This window comes from Lithobates pipiens, unplaced genomic scaffold (genome assembly GCF_037356315.1).
Source record: "Lithobates pipiens isolate NorthernLeopardFrog02 unplaced genomic scaffold, aLitPip1_a1.2 Scaffold_3, whole genome shotgun sequence".
Classification (NCBI taxonomy): Eukaryota; Metazoa; Chordata; class Amphibia; order Anura; family Ranidae; genus Lithobates; species Lithobates pipiens.
Genome location: NW_027507790.1, coordinates 86,296,666 through 86,313,186, shown reverse-complemented (window position 1 = coordinate 86,313,186; position 16,521 = coordinate 86,296,666). Strand labels below are relative to the sequence as shown.

At 47.3% G+C, this 16,521-nt stretch overlaps 2 non-coding genes across 2 annotated transcripts; both read left to right on the top strand.

Moving 5' to 3' along the window:
- The first annotated feature begins 784 nt into the window (after window positions 1-784).
- TRNAQ-UUG (transfer RNA glutamine (anticodon UUG)) lies at window positions 785-856 on the top strand. The gene has a single exon. It is a non-coding gene; the product is annotated as a tRNA-Gln (tRNA).
- Window positions 857-16,168: 15,312 nt separating this feature from the next.
- On the top strand, window positions 16,169-16,240 carry TRNAQ-UUG (transfer RNA glutamine (anticodon UUG)). Its single transcript has one exon. It is a non-coding gene; the product is annotated as a tRNA-Gln (tRNA).
- The last annotated feature ends 281 nt before the right edge of the window (window positions 16,241-16,521 follow it).

The following is a 16,521-nucleotide window of genomic DNA, read 5'->3' as shown; positions in this document are numbered from 1 at the left end:
GGCTGGGCACTTAAGGAGCCACGTACAGGTACGTGATTGTGCCCAGCCGTGTCATTCTGCTGACGTATATGTGCAGGAGGCGGTCCTTAAGCAGGTAGAAGGATAAGTTCACCTTTGAGAACATGTTACATCTGTTTTTAGGGTGGAACAGGTAACACATTCCCACTACTGCAGCCGCTGCCCGACCCCCCATCCCATGACAGCGAGCTGGGGATCTTCTCCCCGGACCCATGGTCATTATTTGAAAAGAGTGCATCCGTGTGGGGGCACACAGCCACATCATTCATTCACACAGTTCTGTGAGTGAATGAAATACAAGTACCGACAGCCTTTGCAGCTGACGGCTTGTAGTTTTCAATGAACTACCAGGATGCAGTTGAGGTACGTCACTGATTCTTCTTGTCATTGTGTAACTGCCTGCCCATATGCGGTACAAGCAGACAACTTTGATTTAAAGTCTGCAGAAGCCCTGCAGATTAGGGGTCCAATGCTCAACAGGCTCCTACAAAAAAAAAAAAAAAAATTATAAATACAAATTATTTTTACCTGCAAAAAAAATATGCATTTATTATTTATTTTTTAAAAAGGTGATCTTATCCTGTAAAACTTTATTGAGATCTCATAATAAAGGACAAGACAAATTTTCTTTATCATATCTTTAATAGTGTAAATATAGAAGCTCTCAAGTGTAATTACTTTGAACTGACAATGACTCATGGCATGCCTAGCATTAATTATGTGTTTTTGTTATTATAAAACAACAGCAACCATAACCTGTCAGTGAGGTTCCATGGTGTAATGGTTAGCACTCTGGACTTTGAATCCAGCGATCCGAGTTCAAATCTCGGTGGAACCTGGCATTTTCATTATATTTACTGAAATCTTTGTATGCAATTATTCAGAAGCAGGAGTTTACCACAAAACTGATTTTAAGCAGGATATAAAACTCTACTCTACGGGGGGGGCGTGACCGGAAGCCGAGGCAAATGGATGCTTAAGCCATTCGCTCTCCCACCAGCTCAGCTCCATCGGCACCTAGAGAGACGATCCACCGCCATCCGATGGGCAGATCGAGAGCTACCCGCTCTGCCTCCTCCAGGGGACCCTCCGCGGCCCCTCCGGGACCTGTGACGGGCCTCCGGGCCTTTTTTTCCGCGACGGATCCCCCGGCCGGCGGGCCTCCCAAGATGGCGCCAGCCGCAGGGACGTCCCGGGCCTCATCCCCGACATCCAGCCAGCAGAACGGCCGCTCCGTGGACCCCGGGGAGGCCGGGATGCGACCCGGTTCCGGCGCTGATGATCAGACTTCTGGAGGGGTGAGTGAATGCCCGTTCCCGGCCCCGCCTCGAGCCGCCGGACTAGGCCTGAAGCCTGCCGTGACGTCACCCGGGCCTAGCTTCCACGTGCCCGATCCCCCGCAGGCAACGGAGCTGAGAGCAGACACCAGGGGCCAGGGACTACACCACTGGGGTCAGGAGCCCCCCCCAAGCTCCGCAGCGGACTGGGACCTTGGCAGAGGGGGTGGATGGGGGGAGGCAGGGGGCTGCATGGAGTCCGGACGGCACCAGGAGCACCTGGAGTGCGGCTCCCCTCCCCCCCGACGGAAACACAGTGCTCAATGACCCTTCCCAGGCTGCTTAGAGCGGCGTCAGACCCCCTCCTCTCCGCCAGTTCTGTGGGGTCCCCCCCTTCCCTGGATGACTCTGACTTCCCTGCCCTCCCCCCTCCGGGGGAACCGCTGTCCCAGTCGTGCCGGGGGTATGGGGGAGTGGGGGGGCCCCGATTAAGCCCGGGGACCCGGTCGCCTCCACCCAAAGCCCAGAGGCTGGCCTCGCCATGGGCTCTCAGCCCACATCGTCACCGCAGTGGCTCCCCGATCCCCACTGACTATGCCGCGAGGCGAAGGGAGGAAGAACGGAGCCGTCCAGCCCCCCCTGCCCCTGTACCTGCCTGTGAGGGGGTGCGGGATCTTCACGCCGAACCTGCCCCACCTATGCGGGCGAGTAGGTCCAAGAATCTCGGGCCAGTCCCGCCACCTCATTTGCAACCAGCCAGGGGCGACCCGGGAGGCCCATCCCTGCCGCCCATGCATCCGCAATGGCAAACCTACCTGCAAGCATTTCCTACTAAAGAGGACTTTAAGCAATTGATAGAAGACGTCAAATCTACCTGCAGAGCGGAAATACAAATGCTACACTCTGGCCTTAAGCACTTGGCGGACCGGGTGGAGATGGCTGAAGAGGAGATCCAAGAGACCAAAATAGCGATCCACAAGACCCAAACGCAGGGGGCCGACCATCGTATGCTCCTGAGGGACATGCAACGCCATGTGGAGGACTTGGATAACCGGGGGCGCAGGCATAACATAAGGGTGAGGGGGATACCAGAGGCGGACGGCCCAGAGGATCTACAATTTATCCTGCAGGAAATATTTAATGATCTCCTTGGGGAACCCCCCACCAAGTTCATTGAGATGGACAGAGCGCACTGGGCCTTGCGCCCCAAAAACGCTACCTCGAGCCCCCGGGATGTCATATGCAGACTTACTTCGTTCCACATTAAAGAGGACATAATGAGACAGGCCCGCCTAGCTCGGGTGGTGACCTTTCGGAATACACCAGTCCAACTCTTTCCGGATCTCTCCTGGCTTACGCTACAGAAACGTAGACTTCTCCAGCCGCTTCTTCGCACTTTGCAGGATGCTGCCATCCCTTATCGTTGGGGATTTCCATTCGCCCTCACAGCTAAGCACCAAGGCAAGACGGCGTCCTTGCGGTTTCCTGATGACCTCCACGCCTTCTGTGAAGAATTGGGTGTTCGTCCTCCCCAGCTGCCGGATTGGGATCTAGTGGCTACCCAGCCTACTCCTCCGTCACTGTGGCAGAAGGTCCCCTCCCGACAACGCCCTCGAAACCGGGAAGCGCCAAAAAAATCCGCCCGTCAAGGACATGGCTGAAGCTTAGCGCAGTAACTATTTTTTTCATACCTTTTTCTCTTTTTTGATTCCGTTTGCCCAAGTGGCGAAAGGGAACAAGGCCCGTTTTGTTTGTTGGTTGGCCTACAGACCGCTGTCTGGACAGTACAAACCTGCCCGCAGGTTCAGCCCCCCGAGTCCCCTTCCTGTCCCTCTAGGTGCCCTCTTATTGCCATGCTACATATAGGCTGGTTCACGTGGGAGACCCAAGAAAGTGGGTTTCCTTATGTTTTTGTGTCACCCCCTCCCCTCCCGGGCACATTGGCTATGCGTCCAGGACCCTAGGAGATGTCTGGCGATTGGTATCGCGTTTGCATCTCCTCTGCTCTCTCCCGTTTCTAGCCGCCCACTCCATTTGCAGAGTTCAACGGGGGGAGCAGGACTCCCATGTGGCCGCCAGGCCCGGCCCTCGGGTTCGGGTTCTGGTGGCCCCCTGGGAATCCGACTAGACCTGAGCGAGTTGCCTGTTCATGGTCTCATGTGGTTGTATGTTTTGTTGCATAATGACTGCCTGTTTCATATGTGTTCTTTTGTTTGCTGTTCTAACCTTCTCTTCTTTTCTCTTTTCTCTTTCTCTATTTCTCTCCCCCCCTTCCCTTCCCTACCTCCCCACCACTGGGATCCGCAGACGTCGAGACCTATCCCGTCGGCTCTCTCCACCGGAACAAGCAAGCTCCTGGCTCCTGGCGGTCGTCCGGAGCGGCGGTGACCGGGTAAGAATTCGTCCACTCCCCCCCCCCCCCCTTGACATGACCGATGGCTAAAATTTTATCCTTAAATGTTCACGGCTTAAATTCCAACAAGAAACGGCATCTGGCACTGCGGGAATTCAGGCAGTCAGGTGCAGACATTGTCCTAGTTCAGGAGACACATTTCGATAAAGGGGGTTCTTTTGCTTTTGCCTCCAGATATTTCCCTCTCGCCTATCTATCCTCAGGGTCCCATAAGAGAGCGGGCGTGGCCATCCTGATTCGTCATGGTTCCCCATTTACCTACCTTGATCATTACAGTGATCCCAAGGGTGGATTCCTGATACTTAAAGGCACATGGAGGTCCCACCCGATCACCCTGTGTACCTTATACGCCCCGAACACTCGTCAACACAGTTTTCTCTCTAAACTCCTGCTGCAACTGTTTAAATCGGCCCACGGCTACCTAGTGGTGGGGGGTGACTTCAATCTGGCCCATTCGGCTACTGCGGATCGCCAGGCGGCGCTGCCCCGGCCGCCCTCGGCCAAAGCACTTAGAGACTCCAAACTTTTCCGCCAACTAACCCGGCGACATGCTCTCTTCGACGCCTGGCGAGCTCTTCACCCGGTAGATAGGCAGTATACTTATTACTCGGCCCCCCCATCAGTTGCACTCTATATATTACTTTTTCACCAACAATGTTACTTTGTGGTCGGTCCGGAGTGCCCATGTCCTACCGATTTCATGGTCGGATCACGCTCCGATACTTCTAACGCTGGATCTCGGTGCCCCGGTGGTTAGGCCCTATAATTGGAAGCTGAACACTTTCCTCTTGCAACATCTCCCCTCCCAGGCAGAATTGGTCTCGGCCTTGAAATACTACTTTGCCGAAAATGCAACCCCGGATGTCACCCTCCCCACGTTGTGGGAGGCCCATAAAGCGGTCATCCGCGGTAAGTGCATGGCCCTTTCTTCAGCGTTGAAGAAAGACGTCGAGGCCACTAAACTGCGAACGGAAGGGGAGCTCGGGCAAATGGAACGGGACATGCAAGCCTCCCCCTCCTTGCGCACCTTCCGAAAGATAACGAAGCTCCGCATGGCACTTAGGGATTTGGCGCTACGTCGGGTGGAAAAGACCCTCTTGCGGATTAGGCAGACGTTTTACGATAGGGGCAACAAAGCGCACTCTCTTTTAGCGAGGAAGTTTAGAGATAAAAACCTCCTATCCACTCCGCACCAGATTAAAACTAAGATCAATACTGTGGTCTCCCACCCTAAGGAGGTCGTGGACACGTTTGCGAGCTTCTATGAGGAGCTGTACAACAGTCGCGACATCCCTAGTGCTCCCTTGCCGGCGGAGCTCTCCCAACGTATGCAACAATACCTGACAGATAGCGGGATCCCCTCCATTCGAGCCCAGGACCTAGCCTCCTTGAATAAGCCCATTACGGAGGAGGAGATAGAATTAACCATCAAGTCATTACCGGCTCATAAATCTCCGGGCCCGGATGGCCTGCCCTATGAATATTATAAATCGTTCCTACCCCTACTGCTCCCACACATGTGCAGACTGTTTAATGCATTCTTGCTGACTACCCCGGTCCCCCCTGATATGCAACGCTCCTTTCTCACTCTGATACCCAAACCAGATAAGGATCCCATCCTCTGTGCCAACTACAGGCCTATTGCACTCCTAAACGCGGACCTGAAATTTTTTACCAAACTCCTATCCCTGCGGCTTAACATGGTCCCCCCTTCCCTCGTACATAAAGATCAGGTGGGATTTGTCCCCCTCCGCCAGGCTGGTGATAACACCAGTAAGGTTATAGATTTGGTCGACGTGGCGAATAGGGGGGGCATACCATCTCTGCTCCTGAGTCTGGATGTGGAGAAGGCTTTTGATAGGCTGGGGTGGCCCTTCCTGTTCGCCACGTTGACTTACATGGGGATGAGGGGACCGTTCCTGCAGGCTATACGGCACCTCTACTCCAATCCGTCCTCACAAGTTAAGACCCCCTTTGCTACTTCTTTGGCCTTCTCTGTTTCTAATGGCACACGCCAGGGATGCCCCCTATCGCCCTTGTTGTTTGCCCTTTGCGTGGAACCCCTGGCGGCCTCTATTAGGCGGAACCGGGATATCAGGGGCATCCCGGTCAGGGAGAGGGAGTTCAAGATCTCGCTGTTTGCGGACGATGTGATCCTTACCCTGACCCAGCCTAGGATCTCCCTGCCCAATTTACACAAGGAGCTCGAACGATACAGCGCCCTTTCAGGTTATAAAATCAACGCCTCAAAATCAGAAGCCCTCCCAGTAAACATTCCCCCCCTGGAGGTGGATCATCTTCGATCCACTTTCCCATATCACTGGAAAACCTCCTCCTTGAAATATCTGGGGATACATATTACCCCGACATTTGCTTCCCTGTATCAGGCAAACTTCCCGCCCTTGTATGGCACCATCAGGCAGCTACTTTCCCGGTGGCGGAAGCACCAAATTTCCCTCTTTGGTAGGATAGCGTCAGTAAAAATGACGATCCTTCCGAAACTCCTTTACCTGTTCCAGACCCTTCCTATCCCCATACCTTACCATCATCTGAAAAAAATGCAAGCAGATCTGCTCAATTTCGCGTGGAATTACAAACGCCATAGAATTCCTCGCTCTGTTATGACGGCCTCCCGCTCAGACGGGGGTCTGGCGTTTCCGGACCTTATTAAGTATTATCAGGCAGCCCAGCTCCGAGCAGTGACCTCCTGGTTTACCCAGAGGTCATACAATAGATGGACGGAAATCGAGAAACTTTGGTTGGCCCCGGCTCACCCTAATAGTATGCTCTGGAGCGCAGCAGCTTTGATCCCTCGGGCCCAACTTCTGGGAACTATGGCACACCTGCAGGGCCTATGGCGTAGGCTCTCCAAGATCCAAGAGTTATCCTCGGATAAGTCGCTCCTGACCTCCTTTCTATTTCATCCTAAGGTGCCAGATAGCCTGACATACCTGATGTCGCATCCGTGGTCATCCCGGAATCTTTTCCATCTGGGAACCCTGGTGGACCCTAGGTCACGGAGACTGCACTCCTACGCTGACCTTCAATCTAAATTTGACCTCCCACGACAGAGTTTTTACAGTTATTTACAGATACGCCACTATGCCCAGACCATATCCTCTGACCTGCGTTTTTCCCCGCCCTCCGCTTTTGAGACTGTAATCCTGGCGGGCATTGCCCAGAGAGGATTGATATCTGCCATTTATAAAATAATCAACGCTCCCCCTAAAGCTATGAAAGGCAAGCATACCTACATGCTCAAGTGGGAGGAAGCGTTGGGCGGGGAGATTACAGAGGAGCAGTGGCAGCTGATATGGTCCCAGGCCTCCAAAAGCTCTATGTGCACGCTCTACCGGGAGAATGCGTATAAAATTTAATTTTTTTGGTACATGACCCCGGACGTTCTACACGCCATCTACCCCACCTCCTCCAACAGATGCTGGAGATGCTTAACCCACAGGGGTACATTGTTCCACATCTTTTGGCAATGCCCCCTCGTAACCCCCTTTTGGGAAGAGGTCCAGCGCCTCTTGACTACTGTCCTGGACCAGCAGGTGGCACTGGACCCCAAAAATTTCCTGTTGGGCATCCCCTTCCCTAAATTGACGAAGTCCCAAAAGAAACTGTCCAGACATATCTTGACATCGGCGAGGTGTTTAATTGCCCTAAATTGGAAAAAAGTACAGCCCCCCACCCTTGGTGCGCTCCATACTAGAATCAATGACGTGGAACTAATGGAGAAGATGACCGCCAGGATACAGGATCGGATGGAGGCCCACGATTTGGTTTGGACCCCATGGAATCTTCGAGAGGACCGGCTGTGATTTGATGTGGAGACCACACACGGTGCTTACCCCCCCTTTCCTTCCCCCGCCCCCCCCCCCCTTATCCCTCGTCCCTCTTCTATTTCCTAACAGTTCTCTCTTCTCTCATTCCTTCTATCTCCTATACTCTCGCTTTTGCTCTCCCCTCTTTTCTTTTTCGCTTACCTCCTCTCTCCTTCTCTCTTTCTTCTTGATTCTCCAATCTCTTTTGATCTCGTTTTCAAGTGCCCTATGGTTCCTTTAGAAAGATGCTTTGATACCAGCGACAGGTGTGAGTAGTTAGAAGACCTAATGGAAATCAGTAACTAGCTATTGGGCTCCTTTGCTGGACAACGTGACGGTTGGCGCTGTATATTTACTTCCAGTACTGGCCCGGTTGATTGAGGAGGAGTCTTTCTGACCTGGTCTATACCTGTCCCAGAGGGCTCTACCTGATTCAATGGGCAGAAGATCCCCAATGTTAGCTTATTTTCTTTCTTGTGGAACTGATGTGATGTACTTCAGCATGATGTGTAATGCATTGTTGGAAATAATAAAAAAAAAAGTTAATTGAAAAAAAAAAAACTCTACTCTACTCTACTCTACTTTTTCTGATATAATTTCAGGCATTTTTTTGGTATGTATTTATGCGCATTTGTGCATATGTGCAGTCGTGCATTTTTTGCACGCACTCGTGCTTTTTCACACAAACTTATTCTCATGCCGCGTACACACGACCGGACTTTCTGGCAGAAAAGGTTCGACGGTCTTCCAGAGGGACTTTCGACTGAGTTACGATGGACTTCTGAACGAACGGACTTGCCCACACACGAACGGACTAAATTCAGTTCGAAAGTCCGTGCATTTTGAGAGTGATGACGTACGATTGGACTAGAAAAGGAAGTTCAATAGCCAGTAGTCAATAGCTGCCCTTGTGTCATATTTGGTCCGTCGGGCCAGCATACAGATGAACAATTTTCCCAATAGGAATTGAGTCCGTCGGACAGATTTCAAACATGTTCTATTTCTAGGTTCATCTAAAAATTTTTAAAGAAAAATGAACGGACTATCCCACACACGATCGGACTATCCGACGGAATGATTCCGTCTGACCTATTCTGCCAGAAAGTACGGTCGTGTGTATGTGGCATCACATTCTGTATAATATGCAAATTTTCACGTATTTGTGCACATTAATGCACATTTGCGTGAATGAGGCATAAATTACTGACCAAAAATGTAGATTTTTCAAAAATGTTTTTATTAAATGTATATATAGGCATATTAAAAATAGTGTGCTGTATTTTAGCTCAGTAAAAAGGCTACAGTGTGTAAGAGGCCTTATTAGTAGATGTCTAGAGGCATCATTCTGGACAAGCTCTAGAGTACATAAACCCTTAGGCTGGCAGAGAAAAACAAAACTGTAATGCCCTGTACACACGATAGGATTTTCCGATGGAAAATGCGTGATAGGACCTTGTTGTCGGAAATTCCGACCTTGTGTAGGCTCCATCACACACGTTCCATAGGAATTTCCGTCATACAAAATTTGAGATCTAGTTCTCAAATTTTCCGGCAACAAAATACGTTTCCCAAAGTGCCACGCATGCTTGGAATCAAGCAGAAGAGCAGCACTTGGTATTGAACTTCATTTTTCTCAGCTCATTGCACATGTTGTACATCACCGCGTTCTTGATGTTCAGAATTTCCAACCAACTTTGTGTGACCATGTGTATGCAAGACAAGTTTGAGCCAACATCCGTCTGAAAAAATCCCATGGATTTTGTTGTCGGAAAATCCTATTGTGTGTACAGGGCATAATAGTACCAGTATAGGGAGTTGCTGACGCCCTTAGAAATTACTAAACATAATTAAAAAACACTAAAGATCAACTTGTCCTGTTGAATTGAATTATTTTGCCATGTTGAAGAGATGGCCTGCAATTTATTCAAAGCAAGATTTCTCCAACATTTGGCAGCTTACAGCAAAGGTTCTGTGCCAGTTTTATGTTGGAATTGTTGTCTGGAAGGCTTCATCGTGTGTGCTTTGCAGCTCCTGCAGTTTCTATTCTGTTTTGTCACCCCTTGTTCAAGCCATTCAAAGGTTACAAAATCAGACACAACTACCAAAAATTTATATGTGTGTCTGCCATCTTAGTGCTTCCTGGTGCCTTCAGTGGTAGCAACATGTCTTCATTTTCTTCATCATCCTTGGACCTCAGTATACTATTGATGTGTACACACGAGCGGAATTTCCGACAGGAAAAGTCAGACGGGAGCTTTTCATCGTATATTCCGATCGTGTGTATGCCCCATCTGACTTTTTACATCAAAAATTCTGACGGACCTAAAAAAAGGGGAAATTTCAAAATTTTTCAGACGGAACCAATTCCTATCGGGAAAACCGCTCATCTGCATGCTGTTCTGACTGACGTACCGAAAACGACACATGCTCTGAAGCAAATAAGAGATGGAAGCTATTGGCTACTCGGTATTGAACTTCCTTTTTCTAGTCCCGTCGTACGTGTTGGATGCCACTGCGTTCTTGAGGGTCAGACTTTGGTGTGACCGTGTGTATACAAGACAGCTTGAGTGGAATTCTGTCGGAGAAACCTTCAGAGTTTATTCAGACGAAAATAACGCTTGCGTTTACACGGCATAACAGTGGTGTTCAAAGTCTACACTACTACTATTCATACCACACTTCTTCATTTTCAGGCCATCATCCTCAATACATCACCTGTGTATTGTAGCACATGTCACTGTCTGATGTCACACTTTTTTCAATAGTTATTTACAGGTATTTGCTATTTATTTGGCTTTGCTAACAGTCACAATTCCATTTTATCACACTTCTTCACTTGTTAAGTGGTTGAGTGAGACATGGTCATTGCAACATATGGATCAGGTTTTTAGGCAGTCAGTTAAGCCTAGCTTTTAGTTTTACTAAGGAACAGGAACAGGACTGGAGCAAAAGAGACAGCATTATGGGATTAGCCATAGTTTCTTGTTTATAATGCTTCAAAATCCTGGCCTCTAGCTTAAAGCGGAGTTGCAGTCCCCATAACAGATCTTTTCTAAAATCTCCCCTGTGAGCAATTCATGCATATTTGTCTATTTTTGCTGTATAGCTTCTCATTTTTATTATTATTATTTGTGTTAGAGTGTTGAGGTCACTTGATAATGGTTGCAGCTTTTTCATGTCTATTTTTAGGGTGATTTATTATTCTTTGGTATTTATTGTGTACATTCATTTTGGTTGGTTGTGAGGTCCATAGCAGCGCAGAAGTACTTCATATTTAATCCCCTGTGATCGTTATTTTTTTATATTTATATTAGACTACTTTTACAACTGTATTTATGCAGGTTACTTTTAAATCTTTAAATCTTTACCTGATCTTGGAAGTAGGCAGGGGGCCATCTAGAATGTGGGCATCTGAAGCTAGCTTTTATGTCTATTTTTGGGATTCGGTGCAGCTGGCCACCCAACATTCACCTTCCGATTTTGCGCCTGTGCAGTAACGACACTGAGCAGCTCAATTTGTTCAGAACAGGTTGCCATAGCCATGGCGGCAGCGGTGGAAGTACCTGCCCCCAGTGTTATGGCAATCTGTCAATCACATTTCAACCCGGAGGATGCCTGTTGACTTCTGGGATTGATGACACTTATATTCAGCCAATGGGTGGGAGGATATTACGCCACTACTATGCTAAAATGGATTTCCAAGATATATTCTAACCCTGCTGCACAAGTTAAAGCTAATGGGATCTTGTCGGAGAGCTTTTCAATCACCAACGGAATGAGACAGGGTTGCCCAATGTCACCGCTCCTCTTTGCTTTATCGCTGGAACCCTTCCTATGCAAGGTATGTTCTAACCCCGACATTAAAGGTATTGATGTCAGTGGTACCCAATGGAAGGTTTCTGCGTATGCCGATGACATGATGTTTTCTCTTACCAACCCCCTAGTTTCGCTCCTGAATCCTCTCTGCAAATTCAAGACATATGGTAGGTTATCTATTTATAATTTTAAATTAAATCGGACTGACTCAGCATTGAAATATTTAGGTACACTCATTCCCCCCAAATTCTCGATTTTTTTTTACCTCAGTTACCCGTCACTTTTAAAGAAAATATGCGCTCTACTAGACACATGGCGTTCTGGGCTTCACTCATGGGCGTTGCAACATAATTAAAATCGTTTGCGGTAATTTGCCTAAATTTCTAGTTCAATAGGAGCAAGATCATAACCGTATTTCTCTGTAAGTCAACAAAACAGTACGCTTCATTTCGTATATAGGTCATCCATATGTACGAAGATACAAGAAACTAATTTTAAAATTATGACACAATGGTATCATACACCCTCTCGGTTACATAGATTCTTCCTTATGACTACTGACTTATGCTGGAGATGCTAAGGGGGATGCTCTTATATATTTTTTGGTCATGCCCCAAGCTCGAGCAGTTTTGGAAGGAGGTTCGGAAAATTACTCAAAAGGTCCCAGAACGTCTGATTCCGGAGGACCCAGCCTTTTTTCTGCTTCATGCCTCCAACATTCCAGCAAAATATTATAAGAAATCTGTTATTCGCTATCTCCTTGACACCATTAAAATGTGAATCCCCCTACAATGGAAAAGTCCACAGCCACCGACAATCGGTCTTTGACTTAAAAAGGTTGAGGAAATAAATAAGATGGAAGACCTTGTCCTTTCATCCAATCAACAAAATGAACGCTATTCCAAACCATGGACATTGTGGAACATGTTTGTCCTCTCTGCAGAGGGACAAGCACTCCTTGAGTACGATACCACAGATTAAACCCCCTCCTGATCCTTTTCCTTATTCCCCCGTTCCTTCCTTCCCTTTCCCCAACCCTTTCATCTTCCTCGCTTTTTCTTTTACCTCTTTCAATTTTCAATCTTCTTTCCCTCTCTGTTTTTCTAGATTTATGCTTTAAAAAGAAAAAAAAATATTTAGACAGTTCCAGGTATTTTTTCATATTTTACAATACACTGCATTCTCTATAGGCAAAGTGACTAAATAGTGTCTAATTTTACAATGACACAATCCATGAATATAGGATTTGGACTACATCCTTGGTATTGGTATTTTGCTTATACATCCTGCATGTGATTGTTTCTGCATTGTGACACTGTTCTTCTCGAACCATTGTTTTGCATGATGCCATGGAACTTGTCTTTTGACTGTGTCCGCTGATGAAGTCCCGCCCATAGGGACGTAACGTACGGACGGAGATCACGTGACATCACCCGCGGTCATTGATCATTTTAACGAACGTATGAAGCTTCGTTATTGTAAGTGTGTTTTTTATGTATATTCATCATTAAAACGTTTTTCTATGGAGAGCACTATGGCCTGTCTTTCTATCCACATGGTCTGAGGAATTGTGAATACTGCTATATACTGATCCAGTGTGGGTTTTCCACGAACGTGTCAGTTCATTTGACTCTGAATGGGAGAAAGCTGTGTTTTCATTTGTGAATCGGTCGGATATTGTCGGAGAGGAGTACAGCGATTGGACGAGTTGATATTTACGTGCATACGACCCTCTGTAATTTAAAGGGTCCATATGATGAGGTGAGCAGCCAATTTTACCATTGGTGGTGGTCCCCCCCTTGGCACTAAGTCACTTTATGCATGAACTGACTGTATACCACTGAAGATTCCTCACGTGGACTTTTTGACTCAAAAGCTATCTTTGGACTTTTTATTAATTTTAATATGTTAGTAATCATTTTATTTTAGTTAGAGCGCTGTACCATCTGTTTGATACACCATACTATATGCCCGTACCCTTCTCTTTGAAGAGGTTGAGCGGTGTCATATTTCTACTGGGGCTGCTTATTATGAGGGGCTCCCATCATCCCTGTGCTGTGCTGACTTCCTCCTGGGGCTGCTTATTATGAGGGGCTCCCACCATCCCTGTGCTGTGCTGACTTCCTCCTGGGGCTGTACCTCTGCTGTGCATATTATGAGGGGCTCCCACCATCCTTGTGCTATGCTTATTATGAGGGGCTCCCACCATCCCTGTGCTGTGCTGACTTCCTCCTGGGGCTGCTTATTATGAGGGGCTCCCACCATCCCTGTGCTATGCTGACATCCTCCTGGGGCTGCTTATTATGAGGGACTCCCACCATCCCTGTGCTGTGCTGACTTCCTCCTGGGGCTGTACCTCTGCTGTGCATATTATGAGGGGCTCCCACCATCCCTGTGCTATGCTCATTATGTGGGGCTCCCACCATCCCTGTGCTATGCTCATTATGAGGGGCTCCCACCATCCCTGTGCTATGCTGACTTCCTCCTGGGGCTGCTTACGGTGCAGGTGTCAGTACTGTATATCACGGTACTGATGTCAGTACTCTCTATCACGGTGCTGCTATCAGTGCTGTATATCACGGTGCTGGTGTTAGTGCTTTATGTCACGCTGCTGATGTCAGTGCTCTCTATCACGGTGCTGTTGTCAGATCACTCTATCACGGTGCAGGTGTCATTGCTGTATGTCACGCTGCTGATGTCAGTGCTCTCTATCACGGTGCTGGTGTCAGATCACTCTATCACGGTGCAGGTGTCATTGCTGTATGTCACGCTGCTGATGTCAGTGCTTTCTATCACGGTGCTGGTGTCAGATGACTCTATCACGGTGCAGGTGTCATTGCTGTATGTCACGCTGCTGGTGATCATCTCATGCACCCTCTTCTTTGCCTACCCTGACCTTCCCTCTCCTCCATTGCCTTCATGCGCTCCACAGTCCTGAATTGTCACAACAATTTCCCATATAAAAAAAGAATGCTTGTAGTTGTCGATCCCAGATTCACCTCATACATGTGTTATGTCATTGGTCATGTGGTGGGACTATGTTTGCACAGCTAGTAATTATTTTGTGGCTGCAAATTTGACCTGTAGGTTTGCAAAGTTCGCTTCCCATTGAAGTCAATGGGGCCCGCCGCAAACGTTACGGTTCGCAAACTATCGGCCGCGTTCGCGGTCCGCGTTCGTGAAACGTCCCGTCGGAAGTTCATCCATCACTAGTCAGGAGGTGTAGTTAGTACAGGAATCACTGCTTGCAGGCAGCAAGTTACCATGGGATATATAGTAAACAGCAAAGGACACTGCAAAGCATGCAGGGAAACAAGGAAATTGTGGAAGAGATCGCCAGCAGATGGGCACAACTCACAAAATAAAATATTTTACAAGTAAGCTTATATTGGATTGTCAAATTATCAAAAATTAAATACATATTGTGTGTATTTTTATTACAATGCTGATGTTTTAATATAAAAGAGTATGCAGTGATCATAGATCTCCTTTTCATATTAATATTTAAATAAGAGTAGCCAAAAATAGGAGCTGGGGTATGCTATAGTTGTCAGTTTTTTGAGGTAACGGCAAAAGCAAATGTTTTGGTGTAAAAGTTTGTAGGCAAAAGACTAATCAATGCCACACATATTGTAATACTTAAAGTACATATTTTTGGATGCACTTGCAGACATATAGATTTGTCATCATATCATGGCCATCTCTATGGAACATTTATTGCCATGGGCAACTTCACTGACCAATAATGAGGCACAGGAGGCAAAAGGTCACCATGCCAACCTCAGCCAATGAAGATTGCTTACCTTAGCTGTCAAATCTCTTGGTCTGCTGATTGTTTTGACATGTAGTATTTACTGAATGTAACCTCTAATAATTGTTTTCATTAAGCTAAGTCTGAATTTCCAAAGTTTGGGGCAGGCCTATTTTGGAAAGTCAAGCAACAAGTCATAGCCCTTAAAGGATAAGTTCACCTTTGGGAACATGTTACCTGTTCCACCCGTTTTTAGGGTGGAACGGGTAACACATTCCCGCTACTGCAGCCGCTGCCCGACCCCCCCCCCTCATGACAGCGAGCTGGGGATCTTCTTCCTGCACCCGCGGTCACTATTTGAAAAGAGTGTAGCCGTGCGGGGCTTCACCCACACAGCTACGTCATTCATTCACACAGTTCTGTAAGTGAATGAACTGCAAGTACTGCCAGCCTTTGCAGCTGACGGCTTGTAGTTCTCAATGAACTACCAGGATGCAGTTGAGGTACTTCACTGATTCTTCCTGTCATTGTGTAACAGCCTGCCCATATGAGGTACGATCAGACAGCTTACATTGAATGTCTGCAGCCCTGCTAATCAGGGGTGTGCGATTCTTATCAGGTTCCTACAAAAAAAAATAGTAAATGCTATTTTTTTTTACCTGCAAAAAAATCTGCATTTATTATTATTATTTTTTTTAAAAGGTGAACTTATCCTGTAAAAGTTTATCAAAATCTCATAATAAAGGAAAAGACAAATTTTCTTTATCATATCGTTAATAGTGTATAAACCAGGATATGCAATTAGCGGACCTCCAGCTGTTGCAGAACTACAAGTCCCATGAGGCATAACAAGACTCTGACAGCCACAAGCATGACACCCAGAGGCAGGGGCATGATGGGACTTGTAGTTTTGCAACAGCTGGAGGTCCATTAATTGCATATCCCTGGTAAACTATAGAAGCTCTCAAGAGTAATTACTTTGAACTGACAATGACTCATGGCATGCCTAGCATTAATTATGTGTTTTTGTTATTATGAAACAACAGCGACAAAAACCTGTCAGTGAGGTTCCATGGTGTAATGGTTAGCACTCTGGACTTTGAATCCAGCGATCTGAGTTCAAATCTCGGTGGGACCTGGCATTTTCATTATATTTACTGAAATCTTTGTATGCAATTATTCAGAAGCAGGAGTTTAACACAAAAGTGATTTTCAGCAGGATATAAAACTCTAGTCTACTTTTTCAGATATCATTTCAGGCATTTGTTTGTATGTATTTGTGCGCATTTGTGCATATGTGCGGTTGCTATGGACGACTGCTGCAAGGACAATGCCTTAGCCCTACATTGGGCGACAAATGTAGCAAGGTCTTTGGCTTTGTCCAGTCTAATGAGGACCTCCAAGACCAAAGATAGCTGA